Source organism: Lissotriton helveticus, chromosome 7 (assembly GCF_964261635.1).
Source record: "Lissotriton helveticus chromosome 7, aLisHel1.1, whole genome shotgun sequence".
In the NCBI taxonomy this organism is placed as follows: Eukaryota; Metazoa; Chordata; class Amphibia; order Caudata; family Salamandridae; genus Lissotriton; species Lissotriton helveticus.
Genome location: NC_136068.1, coordinates 1,690,595,012 through 1,690,615,678, shown reverse-complemented (window position 1 = coordinate 1,690,615,678; position 20,667 = coordinate 1,690,595,012). Strand labels below are relative to the sequence as shown.

General features: G+C 42.4%; 1 protein-coding gene across 1 annotated transcript in view; it reads left to right on the top strand.

The window, feature by feature from the left end:
- LOC144770665 (leucine-rich glioma-inactivated protein 1-like) overlaps positions 1 to 20,667 on the top strand; it is a 124,650-nt gene that overhangs the window by 100,524 nt on the left and 3,459 nt on the right. The window lies entirely within an intron of this gene.

The following is a 20,667-nucleotide window of genomic DNA, read 5'->3' as shown; positions in this document are numbered from 1 at the left end:
CGCTGGAAATCCAGCATTAATCGTAGAACCATTGGCGATACGCTGTTGATAGGGTGGGCAGACTTAGCCTTTATATCCACCATCCATTGGATATAATGGCTAAGTCCGATTGAAAGTAAGCGTAAGAAAAGTAGCGATAAGCGCAGTTAGCGCTACTTTTCTCATTGCCAAGCTAGTTAGCAGGAGGTTTGTTAATAGGAGAAAGGTCAGTTAGCGACATTTGTCATGTTATTCTTGGGCGGAATGCCCACTTTGCATCTCATTAGAGATGCACAGCTGGGCATTCAGGGAAATTGCGAAAAGGCATGGAAACATGCGCTAACGTGTCCATGCTGATAGGGCGTTAAGATTATCTCCGCTTTAGCTGTAAAAAGTGCCGCTAAAACGGCGATACTGCCCTTGATGATATTCCCCCTTGGGTCTCTACAGGTCCTGTGCACGTTATGTCACACTATAGAAAATACTGAGTATGTGTTATATGTATGTATGTGTATATATACATATGAGTGTGTGTATCAAAGCAAATACTCAATATTCAACCAACTATTGTAAAAAAAATCAATGATAATTTATTACGAGTCAAACTATTTAAAATACATTCCTGAATTCCATAAATAGAAAATAAGTCCAGAACATCAAAAAATACCAAAACAATGTAAAACGTTATTTTTTTTAAAATGTTCTTTATTAGTTTTTGTGATGAACACTCACATTAGCCTTAAGCACATTGATCCAACAGTTATAGGGTAAAAACATCTCAAATTATTTCAACAAATTGAAAATAAGGAATGTCATATCATGGGCATGTATTGTATAGACAACCCTAGAGGCACAACTTGCGAGCTATGCATTAACAGTAATCTAAAATGGACATTAATAAAAGACCTTATACGCATTTGTGTTTATGGCACAGGACAGTCGAGGCATCCTTAGAGTTTAAAGAAAATTTTTATTGGGTACAAGAATGCAGCAAGAACAAGAAATAACAAAATTGATATGAAACAACTCAAGCAAGCAGTATAATATATAAGAAAAGGAAAAACGAGAAAGAGAAAAAGAGGGATGGGGAAAGAGAGAAAGGAGGGGAGAGGAAGAAAGGAGAACAGGCAAAAATTCAGCAAAGGAAATACAATTGCAGTATTCATATCACATCATTATAAAATAAGCGTGCCATACTTTAGAAAAAAGATGGATAACCATAAGAAAAAATGAACAAGTTGAAAATGTAATAAAAAAGCAAGCAAGAAACATATCATGGGGGTTTGGGTACTTCCTCAGTACGAGGGGAATGAAGTGTAGAGGATGCAGCTGCGGAGTCTAAGAAAGAGGTGATAGGCAACCACAATAAATCACGTTTGATAGCAATTGTAATAGGATAAACATAAGCTCTATCTAATCTATGATTAAAACAGACACCATACCACCAGGCCTGATAGGATATGGACGAGGTATCTTTCCACGCTTTGGTAATTTGCTGGAAAGCTATCGCTAGAAGGAGATCAATAATAGAGGTGTTGAAGGGAGATGAGGACCATATATCGGAAAGGCTACCCAGGAAAACATTTGTAAAGGAAAATGGAAAATTAGTAGAAAAAATATTATTAATTTGTTTCCAAACCTTGGACCAAAATGTACGAACAAGAGGGCAGAGGAAAAGCATGTGTTTGAGATCCGATCTTGGTTCCAAACAAGACCAGCAAGTGGAGGGAATAGAGGAATCCACTTTATGTAATCTAGCAGGAGTGAGCATAAGACGATTATAAAGAAAAAATAAAGTTTGTGTAGTGTTGGCTGCTCTAGAGGATTTCCGTATTTTATTCCATATATTTTGCCACAAGGAGGTAGAGAACGTTTCACCTAAATCCGATTCCCATGCTAGTTCAACGGTTGATTTATCTCTGGTAGGAGACGATTCATGTAATTTTTTATAAATCTGTGAAGCAGAGGACGAGGGTAAGAGGAAAGAGAGGGTAAGAGGAGAAGAAGAGGAAGGACAAAAGATAGAGGGAGGAAGGGAGTTATAGCCGAGCTGAACTGCAGCGGTCAAAAGAGCGTATTTAGAGAGGAAGGAGAGAGGAAAAGAAAAACAATGATGAAGAATAGGGAAAGGGATACAAGCACCATGCTGAAAAATTTGATGCACCCAAAAAAGTCCTTGATCATACCACGCCTTCCAGAAAAGAGTCCTATTTTTGACCTTAATAAGAGGATTGTACCAAAGAGGAGACTGTAAAAATCATGAATGGCTATCAAGAGTAGTCTGAAACAATGGAAGAAAAAGCTTCCTGGAATTCTTAAGAGTAGGTAAAGACATCTGCTTTGGGACACGGGGCAAAGAAACAAACTCTTTAAAAGAAAAGGGATGAAAAAAGGTGGATTCAATGTCGACCCACAAGGGAAGAGAAGTATCATCTAGTAAGGTATGAGACAACAAAGAAACTGAGTGAGAAAGAAAAAAGGAAGTATGGTAAGAGGAGAAATTGGGAAAATTAACTCCTCCTAAATGTTTGGGGCGGCGAAGTTTAGAAAACGACATTCTAGCTCTTTTATTTTGCCATAAGAAACGGGATAAAATAGAATAAATAGTTTTAAAACAAGATTTTGGAATATTAACAGGGAGATTAGAAAGAAAAAATAAAATGATAGGAACTAGCATCATTTTAATTGAGTCCAACCTCCCCCACCAAGATAAAAATAGCGGATGCCATCGTGACGTAGAATCTGCGAGCGCAGTATGTAAGTGCTTAATATTAAGAGCCACTGTTTCTTTAATGGATGGAGCAAACCAAAGGCCTAAATATTTAATCTTGGAGGGATTCCAATGAAACGAAGATATCAAAAAATCCGCATGAAAACAGAATTTATTAAGGGGAAGAATCTCGCATTTATCGACATTCAATTTATACCCTGAGACGGCTGCAAAATCAGAGACTTCAGAAAGGAATGCAGGAACAGAAACTTGAGGATTAGAAATAAAAAGGAGAATGTCATCAGCATGAGCGGACAACTTTATTTGTTTATCACCATACGAGAAACCTGAAATATTTGCATTGAGTTGAATTTTTGTTAGGAAGGGTTCTAAAGCAAGAATAAAAAGAAGGGGTGAAAGAGGACAGCCTTGACGGACTCCACGGAACAAAGGAAAAGAAGAGGAAACAAGGCCATTAGCAAAAATAAAAGACCTAGGAAAAGAATATAACAAAGAAACATAAGAGAGAAATTGAGACCCAAAACCAAACCATTTAAGAGAGGATAAAAGGAAGGGCCAATTAACTCTGTCAAAAGCCTTTTCTGCATCTAAAGCTATAGCAGCCAAAGAATGAGGGGAAGTTTGTGATTTACTAAGGACATCAAAAAATAAACGCGTGTTATCTGATAAATGTCGACCTTTGATAAATCCACATTGCTCCCTACCAATAAGTTGAGGTAAAATTTTGTCTAAACGTAAAGCTAAAATTTTTGCAAAAATGTTATAATCAAGGTTAATCAAAGAAATAGGTCTATAATTTTTACACAAAGTATGATCCTTATTATCCTTGGGGAGAAGGCAAATCAATGCTTCCTGAAAAGAACCTGCAGACTTTTGGGAAGAAATAAAGAAAGAAAATAATTGAAGTAATTTAGGAACAAGAAAAGCAGAAAAATGAGAGTAAAATTCAATAGAGAAACCATCTGGACCCGGAGCTTTCCCCCTCTTAAGGACACGAATGGCTTCTAAAATATCTATAGACGTAATGTCTTTGTCTAAAGAGGAAAAATCCACAACAGAAACTGAAGGAGAAGGAATAGAAGATAAGTAATGATCAATGTCTGACGGCAAAGGGGGAGATTCAGGAGTGTAAAGATTCTGATAAAAATTAGAAAATTCACCCAGAATATCTTCATCCTTATGAAGAATAATATTAGTGGAGGAAACAATCGATTCAATTTTGGTGCGCTCTTTCTTAACTTTAAGATAATTTGCCAACATATTACCAGCTTTATTTTGAGAGGAGTAATATTTAGCACTGGATTTAAGTAAAATTAAATTCGCGGATTGGGTGGATAACTTATTGAAGGATAATTTGGCGGAAATAAGATTATTAAGATCAAATTGAGATTTGGATGAGTAATATACCTGTTCCAAATGCTTAATACGAGCGGTAAGCGTAGAGATAGATTGCGTGTTTAGACGTCTCTTCTTGGCAACATAGGAAATGATGAAATCTCTAGAGGCAGCCTTAAATGTGTCCCATACCAGTTGAGGGGAAGTTTGAGGGGATTCATTCTCTTTAAAGAAAAGGGAGGCAAATTGAAGAAAGGAGGTAGAGAATGCAGTATCGAGGAGTAGGGAATTGTTGAATCTCCATCGCTTAGTCCCCTTACTAGGAGGAAGTAATTGTATTCACCTGTTTTGCTATTTGCACTCTGCCTAAAGCTGCTAAGGGTCACATTTTCTGTCTGTGCTCAATAATCCAGCCTGCCCGCCCCGGTCCGACTCGGTAGCCAATACCGTTGTGCGGAGGGCGGGGCAGGCAAGAGCCAGACACCCACAGGAAGTCGAGCAGTCAGCGTTCTAGCTGCTGTCTTCTGAGGGCTATTTAGCCCCTCGTCGGGTCTAGCGCGCAGCGGTTGCGCGCAGCGGGGCGCCTTAGTCGGCGCCTAAGACAAGCCAAAGACCTGCCCGTCTGCGCCCGTCCGCGCCAGGACGGAGCCAGGAGCCAGAGGCTATGCCCGCAATGCATGCCGCACAGAGACCCATCAGGTACTCCATCTCAGACCTATTGGCCCTTAAACCAGCTCTTCCACTATGCTGCAAAAATGTGAACTGGACATATCCAGAAGGTCCCTTCTCATGTAAACTATGCCACTTCCAAGCTAACACTCAATCTCAACCAGATTGTAAGATGCCACAGCCTACTCAATATAAAAACAATTTACAATGTTTCCTGCTAAACGTACGATCTATGCCAAAACATCAACTACAGATATGGGATCTAATCCACACTTCTCAGCCTGATCTGTGTTTCCTGACGGAAACTTGGCTCAAACCCCACACAACCCCCGCCATTACGATCGCAATCCCCTCAGGATATAAGCTCTTACACATGGACCGACCCATTAAAATAGGAGGCGGCCTAGCCATCATACATAAAGAGCACCTGAAAGTAACTATTATTGAGGAAAAGTGTAGTCCAACTATTGAATTTATAATCTTCAGGATTAATCTCTCCACTAAAATCGCCAAGAAAGGTGCACTCATTTACCGCCCACCGGGGCCTAATGCAGGGTTCTCTCTTTCCCTTATGGAATCATTGACACCTTACATTAGAGCCAAGGAAGATTTTGTCCTCCTTGGCGACTTCAATATACATGCAGATAACCCTGAATTGAATGAATCCATGTCCCTGCTTCAAGACATGTCCACTCTTGGACTCCAACTTCATAATTCGGACCCCACTCATGAAGGGGGTCACCTTCTGGATTTACTTTTTTCTAATTGCTCCACTATGTCTGGTATAGTCACCACTCAGTTAGATTGGACAGATCACTATCTGCTGGAGTTTCACCTTCCAACAAAAAATAAACAGATACCTCATAAAACCCTTCCTCCCATATGGCGACGTCAATGGCATAAAGTCACCATAGAAGGACTACAGAAGGTTTGGGAAATACCCACATCCCTTGCAACAGACAAAGTAGAAGATACCCTAATCAAATTCAAGGGTTCTCTAACAAAGGCAATAGACAAGCTAGCACCCCTCAAACTCCACAAACAATTCCCCACCCACAAGAAGGAGAAATGGTACACAGAAGTACTAAGAAGTGAGAAGCAAGGGTGTAGAAGATTGGAAAAGAAGTGGAGGAAGTCACACCTCAACGTAGATAGGATAGCCTTCTCCGAGGCCCAATCCACATACTACAAAAACATCAGAAAAGCCCGCAAGAATAGTTTGGCCCAGCAGATTTCAGAGGCAGGCAACTCCTCGAAGGAATTATATAAAATTCTTGAATCCTTTGTGAAACCAACTGCATGTGCTAGCGCAGACGATTTTTCTCTGCCACTCTGCGAAGAGATATCCATGTACTTCGAGAGCAAAATTAACATAATTTATGACAAAATCCTGAATGCCACCCTCACTAACAGTGGCAGACATGCCCCCAATGTCAGCGCTACTAGGACGACCTCACAGCAAAGAACAGTATCGCTACTTACTTTTCCCCCAATATCTGATACCGATCTCCCCCCCCTAATAAACCACATAAAATCTGGCTCTCCTAACGACCTCATACCTGCAAGAATGATGTCCACTCTCTGCCCCTTCCTAGGTCCATTCATACAAACTATACTAAATAAATCCCTCAGCGAAGGGCAGGTACCGTCTGAGTGGAAACAAGCAGTCGTAAATCCAATCAGGAAAAATACCACACTTCCCTGGTCGGATTTATCTAATCTGCGACCCATATCCCTCCTACCCTATCTCAGTAAACTCACCGAGAAGCATGTAAATACCCACCTGTCGAACTACATCGAGGCAGCGGAGGGCCTGGACCTATCCCAATCTGGTTTCAGGCCCAACCACAGCACTGAATCTGCCCTCCTCTCCGTGACCGACAACATCAGGATGTCACTGGACAGGGGGGAGTCGGTGATTCTAGTGCTGTTAGACCTGTCCGCTGCCTTCGACACGGTATCACATGATCTCCTACTTGAAAGACTGAGAGATGTGGGGGTGGGAGGCACAGCCTTGTTATGGCTGCATAGCTTCCTCTCAGACCGAACACAAGGCGTCAGACTGGGCTCTCATTCCTCACCATCGAGAGAGCTAGCAAAAGGAGTGCCACAGGGCTCGTGCCTCAGCCCCACGCTGTTTAACATTTATGTGGCCCCTTTAGCTAATCTGATAAGATCTTATGGATTTACCCCTGTATCGTACGCCGATGACACCCAGCTGCTCTTCCCTTTCCAGACCCTAACACCGGCAATTCAGTCTTCATTTGCTGATGGGATGAGGGCAGTAGCACGCTGGATGTCAAAAAACTTTCTTCAGTGCAACGTATCAAAAACCGAGGTCATGCTGTTTGGAGGGGCGACCCTTCTTTGGTCCCCGCAGTGGTGGCCTCTGGAGTTGGGCCCCGTACCCAACCCTAAACAAACAGCAAAAAATCTCGGCGTCAAATTAGATCAGGCACTCCTGCTTAAGGAGCACACCACGCAAGTGGCGGGTGCCTGCCTCCATGTGGTGGGGCTTTTGAGACGTGCTTTTCCTTTCCTACCCGAAAGCCATAGGAAAACTCTCATTCAGACCCTCATCATAAGCAGATTGGATTACTGCAACGGCCTATATCTCTCAGCTAATGCAGAACAGTTAGACAAACTTCAGGTGGTACAGAACACGGCTGCTAGACTGGCCCTCAATGCCCCCCCCAGAACGCCTTCCCGCCCTCTTCTCCATCAACTTCACTGGCTACCTATAAAACAACGCATCAAGTTTAAAGTCTGTAACATCATTTATCGATGCCTGTTTGGTACCAGCCCCAGGTACCTGAAAGAAAAATTCCTGCCCTACATCCCGGGACGCACTTTCCGCTCCAGCAACCATCTGTTGCTTCAGGTCCCAAAGATAAAAAGAGCCAGACAGGGTGGCCGAGCACTGTCCTACACAGGACCAATCCTGTGGAACTCCTTACCCACCGAGCTGAAACAGACCAGGACCTTGGAGTTGTTCAGGAAAAAACTGAAGACATACCTCTTTACCCTATATTAAGCCTGTCTGATCCCCCATCCCCAGCTCTATTCTTACAGTAATCTGCCAAAAGCAAGTAACAGCGCAGAGATATCCCTTCGGGAATTGAGTCACGCGCTTAACAAGCAAATAAATAAATAAATAAATAAAAGTAACTCAAGTTGAAGTGAAACCGGGGCATGATCGGAGATTAAAATGGAACCTATATCTGAGTGAGTGATGAGTTGAGAGAGAGCTTTGGAAATAAAAAGATAATCTATACGGGATTGGGAAGAATGGACTGGGGAAAAATATGTGTATTCTTGTAAAGTAGGGTGACAAAGTCGCCATGAATCAACCAGGGATCGTTGGGCAATAAAGGAGGTGAATTGAGTATGGATTGGAGACGGGGAAAATCGGGAGTGGGATCTACGATCAAGGAAAGGGTCCATAATCGTGTTACAATCCCCGCCAAAAATAAAATAATCATCTGTATACTGCATCGTGGAGGAGAGAATTTGAGGCCAGAACAACTTATCAGGAATTGTAGGGGCATATACATTAAAAATGGTCAAAGGGATTTTGTTGACCAACAACGATATAACAACCCATCTGCCCTCCGTATCGTTATCTTGTTTAACAAGTTGAACATTCAAACGCTTATGAGTCAAAATAGCAACCCCATTACGCTTTCCCGTCCCCGGAGAAGCAAAGACTTGACCCACCCAATTACGTCGTAGTTTAGAAACTTCAACATCTTTAACATGTATTTCTTGTAACAACACTATATCTGCTTTCAGATGAGCTAAGTGAGAAAGAACACGCTGTCTCTTGATAGGAGACCCCAAACCTTTAACATTCCAAGAGATTATATTAATTGACATTTAAAAGTCTAAAAAAACATTTGAAACATATAAATAATCATGCATAAAAGTAACAGTACAACAATTGAAAAAAGGGAGAAGAAGTGCAAGGAACCGCTTAAAGCAGAGAAAAGAAAGAAGGGAAGACACAATATATGATGAGATAAGAAACAAGAAAAAGAAGAAGAGAGGAAAAGAAGAGAATTGAGGAAAAGGAAAGGAAAAAGAGGAAAAAGGGAGTACAAAAAGAAGATAAAAACAATAACCAATGTAATAACAAAACACATACCGTAAAAATACAAGAGAACTGGGGATGGAGGAGCCATAAAGGAAGGGAGCACAATTGACCGAAGACTCCACGGAGACGCGGCAAGGGGAGGAACCACCGGGCAATTGAGGAGGCATAAACGGATAACAAATCTTAAGGACCACAAGACCAGCAACTAAAGGAACAGGAGAGAGAAAAAATAACAGATATGAGAAACAAAATAAGAGATTAAGACACATCAGCTATATGACAATTTCACAGAACAACCCACATTAGGAAACAGAGGGGACATCACAAAAAAAAATAGTAAAGGCAACAAAAAATCATGGTTGCGGAATGTCCATCGTTTCGGCGTGACAGGAATCCAGGAACTGCTGCAAGCGAACAGGATCTTCATAAGATGTCGTCTTGTTATTATAGGTGACTTTAAAGATGCAAGGATGAAATAATCCGTAGCGGGCATTTAGGGCCCGTAAAGCAGGTCTCATGTCCAAAAATCGCTTACGACGGTCTGCAGTAGCCTTGGCATAGTCCTGAGCAAAGAAAAGATTAGAGCCATTGTATGAAATTTTTCCTTTTTGTTTGGCAGCATGAAGAACTCGAAGGAGGTCAGTATATTCCAGAAAGTACAGTATGACACCTCTAGGTTTTACGGAAGAGGAGGCGGTTGCTAAATGAGACGCTGGACATAGACGGTGAGCACGCTGAATATTCAAAGGAGGTGAAGTTGGAATATTGAGGAGAGTGGGAAGAAAAGATTGAAAAAACGAAATTGGATTGGACCCCTCAAGATTTTCGGCAAGGCCATAAATACGTAGGTTATTACGTCTATTTCTATTTTCCAAATTCTCAACCTGCTGCTTGAGAGAAGCAATCTCTTTCTGCATAGTAGGAACCTGGACAATGACCGTTTGAGCTGAAGCCAGGGAACCCTCAAGATCCACCACTCTCTGCTGTGTGTGAGACCAATAATCTTCAAGACTCTGGAGGCGGGAATTGGTCTCTGACATGTAAGGCCGAAGGGCTCGAATCTCCTCCAAAATAAGTTCCATAGAAATGGCGCTCGACATGCCTGTAGGAGAAGGAGGACTAGCTTTAGACCTCTTTCCTGAGTTAGGATTCGGAGATGGAGAGGAAGCTTTGGAAAGTGGCTTTGTGGAGCGCGAATTAGGAATAACAGAGCCTTTGATGGTAGCAGTATCAGATTGTGAATCATCGAATGAGTCCTGCAACACACTGAAGGGGTTATTATCCTCCAAAGGCGCATGAGAAACAGAGCGTTGTGGAAGAGGAACAGCACGGTTTGTGCGTGACGTTGCCATTGTGTATAAGAGTCAATTGAAAAATGCACTATGTGAAAAAGGAGAGCCCAGCACAAGTCAGTCGCTAAAAGGAAGACAAATGACAGTAAATGTGCTTGAAAAATCAGTAGTGGTTCAACAAGGGCGCCTGGCTCTGATTCACAGTAGCAGGGAGCAAAACCAAGGTCTACAGGAAGCAGGAAGAGGTCATTATAAGTATAGCAATCCCCCTGAGATCAAAGTGAGGAAAACTTCAAAAACAAAATGGCGGCCGAAACTTGAGGAAAGATAGAAACATGCTATTAAATCAGCATGAGAAGATCAAAAACTGAAAAAAGTTAATTAAAAGCAGCCAATTTCCAGAGTCCATGAAATAGTAGTAAATATCCAACATGTCAAATAATTGAGGGAAGTCACATAGTGCAAATGCGGCAGATATCGCAAAATGGCGGCCGCAGGTCGAGCGAGCCGTCAGGAACTGCAGAGAAAGAAATACCGGCAAGTAGAGCTTCTTGTGGGCTGGAAGACACACGAAAATGCGCCGCGCACCTTCCGCCGCACTCCAATACTGGTCCGGTAGTCGGAGAAGAGAGAAGTCGCCCGGTGAAGCTCCCATCACCTCACGTCGTAACGGAGCTCTCCGGAATTGCGGCCATCTTCCTTGGCGCCGTAGCCATGCCCCCCTCCAGTCGAGGCATCCTTGAAGAACCATTGATATCACCCTCCACCCCAGACCATATAAGTATAATTTACATCACACTTCCCCTCTTCAGGTCAACCCCTACTTCTATCAAGTAAGATAGGCCACCATATTCATACGTTTATGGCTCACGACCCCCATCCTGAGCCTTCAGCACCACCTCGTCAACCAGAAGACCCTCCCCACGAGGGGCAGCCAGGCAGCGAGTCTGTAGCCATAGAAACTGAGGGCCTCATTAATGGCATTTTGGTTTGGAGCAGCCAGCAAGGCTACACCAAAGTGAAAGGGCAGGAATGCACTGTATGTAGGCAATACAGTGCCATTCCTGTCCTTTCTGCCTGCGCTGGCGCTGTTTTGGCAGCCTAACACCAATGTAGGCACCTCCTCCATTGCAGGCAGGATTGTTTTTGTGTGGGAAGATTTTGAGATTGCTGCACAAAATCAATCCTACAAGACGTTTTCCTCTTCCCATGTGTGCAGCACATCTAAAAAGAGGTAAAAACGTGGAGAAATTAACATATTTCTCCTTGTTACGCCTCACCTCTGGAGGTATACGGATTTGACTCTTCCCCAGATTTATACCACTTTGCAATTCTGAGGTAGTGTAAAATTCCATGGATGTTGTGAGAGAAAACCCACTGCAACGCCCATGGAATGCCTTCTGGGTGCAGAGGAAAGTGACTCAGCATATTGTGCTGTGTTGCCTCACTCATGGTTTATGAGGCCACTTAAAGCAACGCTGGGTTTTTGAGTGGCCTGCATCAAGCATGTAGCACTTTACATGGTGCAAAAGTGATGCATGTCTCTCATACATACAAGCCCCCGATTCTACACTTAGGATGCCCTGTCATCGGATTTTGTTTTCAACTTCATAAAGTACATGCCCCAAACCTGAATCCCATGCATCCCCCTTCATGCCAGTACTTTAATGGTAGCAAATTTTGCATCGCCCATCTTTTTAAGTCCCAAATCCAAAGTCCCACCGATGAAGCCATCGGCGACTTCAAAGCCATTTCAATGCATTGTTTGTATAGTATCAGTAATAGGTCTATAAACCTACTTCACTGTTTGTTCTTATTAGCATTTTGTGCAAAGAAGTTTGCACCTCCAGCAAATCAAGCATGCTAATGGGGGCTTGTGATTTCAGGGTGGCACCTCAGTGACCCCGTGCTATCTGCCCCAGTTCAGTGTCCTATCATACTTTTCCAAGTATGTGGCTGTACATGAAGGTTTATGAACATTTAGTGGCTTTAATATGCTCCCCACGCATTCCAATATTTTCTCCCATTTCTTTGGGCAGCCTCTGCCCTCATATATTGTTTTTTCAGCCAGCATGCACCAGTCCATGTCCTAGCTCTAGTCCTCGAGAGTTGGCAGACCACCCATTTCCCATTTTCAAGTGATGGTTAATCATGCAACAATTAGAACTAACAGAAAACAAATGTTCTGACATTTTGGGACCAAACCTTCACCCTATTTAATTAGGAGAGATCGTTTAGGTGAGTCATATAGGCCTAATCCCGTTACTTGGCCATAAACTAGAGACTTCCTTCCAATAGCTCTGCATATGTGGACACTTTCAAACAATGTGAAAGAAAGACCCCAATTGCTCGCACATCCTCACTCATCAGAGTGACACCCCCCTTTACCAAGGTTGTTCTGGAGTGGTAGGACGATGCAGAATATGGAGAGCATTTCTAACCTGTAGGTAAGTTTCACTGGCTGATAAGTGATATTCCTTGCACACAGATCCCCCAACTTAGAAATGCCTATCAAGTCTCATTTGGCAAAGCCCCTTAAGTTTCCTACAGCTCAGAGCATGTCACTGTCCCACACTGGTGTTTCTGCAGTAAATTTCCCCCTCCAGCCCAGGTGGACTATAGCCTCCTGCCATATCAAGACCACCATTTTAGTGTGAGTGGGCAAGTCCAATTTGATTGTTTTGAGCCTTGGCATCACACCCAGCAAGCAAAAATGGGGAACAGTTTCAAATCTTTCCCAACTAATTTAGAAACTACCCTCAAGACCTCTCTCAATCTGCGATCCCGATGGCCACCCTACACCATGTGTTAAAAGTGTGCTTCCTGCTTATCACATGTAGGACGCTGGGAAGAGGCCCCTACAAAAATACATCCAATGCGTTTCGGAGTAGGATATGTCTAATGCAGGTGAATACACTGGATAAACTAGAAGTTAGGTTATGGGACACCTTTTTAGTGATTTCCTTCACTGCCACCCATTGTTTGCCCATCATTTCCAGACTCATGCAGTTGAACACTCAATTCCGGGCCTCAACACAGTTACTTGGCAATTGTGATTGCAGGGCGTTATACAACATCATGACTCCCTTTCACCCACTGCCGTGCATTAGCAGGCACTACAGTGTTGCTCCAATGACTGCTCCTTTGGGTCCAAGTAGGGTGCGCCCTTTGCACCAGTGTATTGTGCACCAATAATTGATCATGTCCTACCCCATATTTCCCCACCATTCCCTGAAAGTTGTAAAGTTACCCTATTCATGCATGCCTCAGGCAACAGACCATGGCTTCTCATCATACCCATTTTCTTTGAATTCCGACAATACCCACAGTGGCAACTGTGGAGTATACAGATATGACCTAGCCTTAGGCTGCAGGTACCTACACCAACAGACCATGGACTCCCTATACAATCTATTTATCCCGGGTGCTCTACAGGCTAACTCCATCAGTCACTCCAGTATCATGACTAAGAGCGTTTATGAGCGCCTCCTTTTCCAGACTGTCCCCCCATTATGTGTGTGCTCCTACCGACTCCAAAACTCCCAGATGTGACCTGTCCAGTCGTACCCGGGCCAGTGCTCCAAAATATAACACCTGTACACATTCAAGAAACTTTAGACCTAACCAGGGCACGAGTCCTAAAAAAAGAAGTGGGGGGACACTGTCACCGGAAGTGACATCACAACAGGAAGTGACGTCACGAAAAGTGGCTTGCACCATCGGGCTCATTGCCTCCCCTCGCTCACCCCTTAGATGCAATTGCATCTGCGAAGCCAGCGCGTATGCAGCGTCCTGCCTCTCAAACTTCCTGATTCAGAAACGAAAAAAAAAAACGTAATTTACGTATGCTCCCTGCTGAAGAAAAGTGTGTTCTGCTGGAACCAAAGACCTAATTTCTCTGAATAACTAATTCCAGAACGTTTACTTTTTATTATGTCAAAGAACAAACGTATGAAGGAGTCGGTGTTTTCAGAGGTACAGCAGTGAACCTGCGAGATCATGTTTTTTCGGTTCCTTTTTCGTTTTTACAAATCTCCTTTGGAAATGTAGGTTTGGTCTGCGGTTGAGGTGCAGGGGGGATGGCGTCCACCCGGTAAAATAAGTGGGGGGACGCCGTCCACCAGCGTGGTACCCCGACTCGAGCCCTGGACCTAACCCCTTCCTTTCAAGTACTGCCATAAGGTAAGGCCAACCCAGTAACAAAGGTCTTTTCTATATCCTGAGATACCGAACAAACATGTTCTCTCTACACCCCATCCATCAGGAGCAATATATGTCTAATATTCATAAAAGTGTTCCACGATAGGATGAACCCATTTTGGTGTGAGTGGCTCACCCTCAGCAGATCTGAAAGGAGGATATTGGCCACAATATGACTCAGAATCTTATAATCCTGAATAGAAATTGGAATTTTGAGAGGTCCACTGAAGACAATGGAGTGACTCCGGTCTTAGAATGGCTGGTATAAGCTTTCTGCTTACACATTCCAATGTTTGTCTTTCTTTTTCTCCCTTTTTAATTTAGAACATTCTACCTTCAGTGGGTTGAATGTTCTAATGGTCTTACAGCACTTTTGCCTCCAGCTATACCTCAATATAGGCCCGAGCCGTTCAGTTAAGTGCCTTTAACAACCGGTATATCCCTCCGAAGCGGGTTATAAGGCTATATTCAAAAGTGAAAGTAGTCTATAAAACTGAACATCTAAGGGTTCACACTATAGGTGCCTCCCTCAAAGACCTCTAGAAGCAAAAAAGGGGCTACCCTGTATTCCTGGGAACCTGGCTGATCAATAGTTTCAATTAACAATGGATCCCCTTGGAGGGAGTCATGAGCCTGAAGTCCCTCATAGGCCTCAGCAGCTCCCCTCTTTGCTTGGCCACCTAGCACGTTAAGATTAAACAGTTGGCAATAGTAGCCCTATAAGTGACATAGAACTCTGCTGGCACACTGTCCATGCTAGCCATCGTGTTTCTTGCCATCTATGGTTGCTTGAACCATTCTGCAAGGGCTCCTCAAGTTCCTTTTATTGCAATGGGTTGATCATACAGATTGGAATGTTATCAATATAATCATGCAGTGATTGTGATTCCAGTCCCACTCCTGCTGTCTACAATGACTTCCAGTGATCAGTGAATACATTGTTAATGGTCCCCTGCATGCTTAGTATGGAATCATATGGGGCACTGATGGCACCTATTGGAGTTCTAGAGGCATCTGGCCTTAAGTGCCAGGCAAGCATCTTACCCGCTTTATCATCTTCAAGGTTCCTGGGTGCCAAAAACTCCTTGTAATCTGTGTTTCCCAATCTGCCCAGCAATCCAGGATACTTTCTTTTTAGCTCTCCAAGTTTCTTGCTGCGATCAGGTATGCAACCAGCTGATTTTCAGCTTGCCTGATATCCTTTTCTACTGCCAATATCTCATTCTTCAGTATATGTTTGAATTTGAATTTAAAAACATTTGTATAGCGCACTTATACCATGCGGTTTCTTGGCGCTGTTGGATTGTGAGGAAGCAGGCAGGAGCGGAGGGGGATTTAAGCATTGTAGGCTCGGGAAAAGAGGAAAGTTTTGAGGCCCTTCCTGAACTCGATATAGGAAGATGACATACGGAGTTCCGAGGGAAGGGAGTTCCAAAACGCAGGAGCAAGCACTGCGAATTTCGTACCGCCAGTCTTTTTCTTGCTGAAGCGGGGAATGGTTAACAGAGCCTGATGAGTAGACCTAAGCTCTCGTCCAGGTATGTAGGGGGTGATGGCAGAACAAATAAATTCCGGGGCGGTGCCCATTTTAGCCTGAAAAGTGGTGCAACCAAGCTTGAACAGGGCACGCTCTTTCACCGGCAGCCAGTGCAAGGCCTGCAATAGGGGGGTGGCTCGATGGTATTTGGGCAGGCCGTGAATCAGGCGGGCAGCCTGGTTCTGCACCAGCTGCAAACGGCGAATGGCGTAAGCTGGAGCGCCGTTATAAATGATGTTCCCATAATCGAGGCGCGAAAGCACCATAGCCATCACTATAATTTTTAGGGCGGGTAAAGAAAAAAACGAGAGATCTTCCTGATGATTCGGAGGGAAAAGAAACAGGAGGAAACAACCGAATTAACCTGAGAGTGAACAGAAAGTGAGGGATCCAGGAAGATGCCAAGGGTCTTGACCTTGGGAACTGGGAGCGGGGGAACACCAAGTGAGGAGGGCCAGTGAGAAGGGGACCAGGGACTGCAACCACCTCTGGTCAAGACTAACTCCGTCTTGTCCGGGTTGAGTTTGAGGTGGTTGCAGTTCATCCAGTCTTGGATGAGCAGCATGACAGATTGGACATTTGAAGCGGAGGAGGAGGAGTGGGAAAGGTTAAAAATTGTTTAACACCCCATAAGCTCTTGATATAGTGTGCTTGTATAACCATTTGAAAGACGTCCCATTTAACTGTGTCATCCAGTGCCAACCCCTCATTTGATACAAAATATTGATCAATGTGTGTGCTGATTTGTTCATGGAATGGACCTTATAACAATGCCTCAGCTCTCAGCCGAGTGCGGACACAGGCCGTACCCTTCCCCCAGGATATGACCATTTTTAGCGGATAAGAGTGTAATAATTCTAAAATCTACTTTATTAATTACAACCCTACAAATATTAAGCAATATTTTTCACTATGATGGGGCTGAGATATACTTTTCTAACTCCAAGCCAATAAACACTGAAGAAAGTGCATACATTAGTTTGGTGAAAATCATTAAATGAAAAGTTAGGAACTTACATAAATAACAGGGGTGGTCATTGTAGATAGTGCATAACTTGTGAGATTGCCTACTTTACTCCAGTCCCACAAACATTCGGGAAAGTGAATTCATTTGGGTGGTGGGAGGAAGTTTAGATTTAATTTACCAACCCTAATCCAAATAAACCTGGAGAAAATGTATTAATGAAGGGGGTAAGACTTACTATTCTAATTCCAAACTCAAAATCATTGGGGAAAGGGCAGTGATCAGAAGTGTGAATTTTACAATTCTAACTCCAATCAATGTAAGACTCGGAAAACAGGCATATATAAAAGGGTGCAATTTACTATTCAACTGCAATTAAAATAAAATTGGGGAAAGTGTATACATAAAATAGGTGAGATCTACTATTCTATCTATCCAACATTAATTGGAGAACATGATAAGCTACTCTAAATCCAATTACACAAACATTGGTGAAAGTGCATTATTCAAAATGGTGGGTATCCTATTCTAATGCTAATCCAAATAATATTGGGATTGAGATATATATGGTACATCTAAAGCAGAAACCAAGCCAAAATGCATCAGAGCGCACTGTACATAGCCAAAGACAAGCAGATCAGAGAGGTGGCTGTTTTGTGGATGTGTAATGCATTGTGATGTAGTGGGCTTTAAAGAGGTGAGTGTCCAACTCTTTCCTCTATTGAAGGAGTGTTGGGGCAGTCCTGATGGATATGAGAATGGTGTTCTAGATCCTAGATGCATAGATGGAAAAGGCCTGCTATCTTGTGTTTTTCCCTGTTTTTACACTTCTTAATCTGCATTATGATAGTGTCCTGGTTGCAGGTGGGCTAAGAACCACTAGAAATTGTGAGCTTGTCAGCAAGATAATAGGGTGTCCTGATAGTGATTGTTTTGGAAATGGTTTGTGTTGAGTCACCTGGTTTTTGAAGATGGTGCGGGCCAGCATGGGGAGCCAATGGAGTTCCATCAGTATGAAAGATTTAGTTTTCCAACTCCCACCTCACAAACATAAGGAAATGCATTAGTCAAGGTGTGGTTTACTATTCTAGCTCAAATTCAAATAAAATTGGGGGCAAAGTTTTTAAATAATAGGGGTACAGTTAAATGTTCTAACGCAAATCCAAATAAAATTTGGGAAAATTCATAAATATAAGGGGTGATATTTACTATTATAACTCAAATGTAAGAAACATTGTGCAGTTGCATAATTCGGAAGGGCAAAATTTATATTTAAACTCCAATGCAGAAAAACACAGAAAAGTGCATGCATGAAAGAAGTGAGATTTAATATTGCCCAAAATGTGTAGAGTTTGAGGGATGAGGGTAAAATGTATTTATCCTAAATTAGAGTAATAAAAGGTTTTTAAATTATGAAAATGTTAGGGTAATGGTAAAATAAATTAAAATACATGATTAAAATATATTTCCTTTTATTCAATATGTATGTGCTGAATGTACTATTCTTTTTTTCAATACAAACAAACTACACATTTTTGATAGTAAAATGAATAAACCACAACCCAAACTACAAAATGGTAAAACTTATAATACATAAATTAATGATGAAAATTTATTTTTTCGATTTATGGAAAATGACACAGCAAAAGGTCTGTCAATTTTAAGGAATTGAATTTTATTGAAAACCACAAAACAGGTATTTAAAAAAGTAAAATAATCAAATAAAAGTAACTAATCAAAATGACCTATCCAATCCAGCAGTAACGCACTTAACCCTTTATACAAATGAAAAAATTAATTTGCAGAGCCAACGTTTTGAAAAATACACACATTTTCTAATATTTAAATTACAAATAGTAGTTGCTCTTTGAAAATGTTAATTAAATAATTTATCAAAAAAACTAAAATAATACCCTCCAAAAAGATTCCCATTTCTTTAGTTTCGGTAATACCAACAAATATCAAAATTATACTACAATCCCCCCAAACGAAAACACTACCCCATCACACAATAAGCCCCCTCAACCTCTGATAATAAAACAAATCTCAAATATGCATCCTAAAATATATATATTTTTAAATGTATTTAACAAATTTAACAATAATAATGTTTCATATGACTATCACAGAAATGATTCTAAATCTGAATAATACATTAATACTTAAAATGAATATAAATGCATTTACATAAACACTACTCATCCTACCCCTTACAATAACAAACAACCCAGAACAAATAAGGCATAAAAAAGAAAGAATCAAACAAAAAAGTTTCATTAAAAATAATTAAAAAATAAACTAAATTGCTAAATATTAAAATTACAGCTTAAAAAACAACTATATTATATATCACAACGTTTAATATTTTAAACAATGATATTATTGCAGAAAACCAATATATTCACACTTGATATTATGTCCCTCGAATTATTGTATTCACAATATTTTGATCACACTATTATGGTCAAAAGGCATTTTAGAGTCAATTTCCATATACCGTACCTACGTGCTATGTTCTAACCCCGATTACTAGGAACATCCCTAATAACAGCAATGCTCACACTCCTTCTACTGCACTACTGTGGCATGGTCTATATGAACCACACAAGGAATCTAATGAGACAATGACATGCATCCCGAAACACTTCTGACCATGTGCTCTCAGGCATAAGATGGTGCTCATTGATGGCAGGCTCCAGGATACAGTTATGCTGCTGAACCTAACACTGAGAACTGTCCAAACCTTGAGACTCCCTAATCCTTGTTCTATGCTCCCTTCACTACTCAGATTTACACTTCTCAATGTGGTACCTAGAATTTGGTCTTGTCTTTCTGATTTGACTTGTAAGAGCTGTGTCTTACAGCCCTGCTTCTATAATTCCATATTTGCATCCCTATATAAACTGCCCTGTAGTTGTGTGTCACAAAGGAGAACTGAGCCACAAAGCAACTGCAGTTTCCAAAGGACCAGTGCCACTGCAATGGTGATTCTAGCCAAGCTCTGCTGCACAGACACCAGTCTGCCAGGAACTCTCCTATAGAAAGTTCCACCTCTCAGTTAAAAAAACATTCCATCTTCCTCACAGGAGGATGATACAATATAAATGAGTTGTGATTTGCTAACTTTGTATAATCTGTGACACTACAGAAGAAATCTATAATGCAAAACTACCTCCCAGAGTGTGTAGTATCTCCTCCTTATGGCAATGTAAATACAACTAGGAGGCCCACTTCGTGTGATCAGTCCAAAACAACGCATATAGGGGCCGATTAGGATGGCGGACGGACGTTGTCCGTCCGCCATCCTGTCATGGGAAGGGACCGTCCGCCATAAGGGCGGAGGTCCTGTGCGTCGAATTAGGATGCACCCGCTACAGTGGCGGGAGCATCCCGCATTATTAACATTGCGGCGGGCGGTGTTGAAAGCACCGCCCACCGCAATGCTAAAAATGCATGTTGCGTGTTTCAAAGCACAACATGACAGGCACCGTGCGGTGCCTGCCATGTTGTGCTTTGAAACGCAGGGGGGTACCATAGGTACCCCCATGTGCACCCCCACCCACCCTTCACACTGGGGGGCCGCAACGGGCACCCAAAGCAAAGACCGTATGCCTTTCCACGGCGCCGCCGTGGAAATGCAAAGGACCGCAGGCATCGTAATATGGTTGGCAGTGTCTCACAGACACCACCACCATATGTACGCACGTCCGCCGCGGACCCCCCAGCCATCCTAATGTAGCGGGGGGTCATTTCCTGGGAGTATGGCGGATGTATTGCCCCCGCCAAGCCAGCGGTGGCTACCGCCAGCCCGGCGGGGGCAATCCGTCCGCCATCCTAATCGACCCCAATGTGTTCAGAAAGATTTAC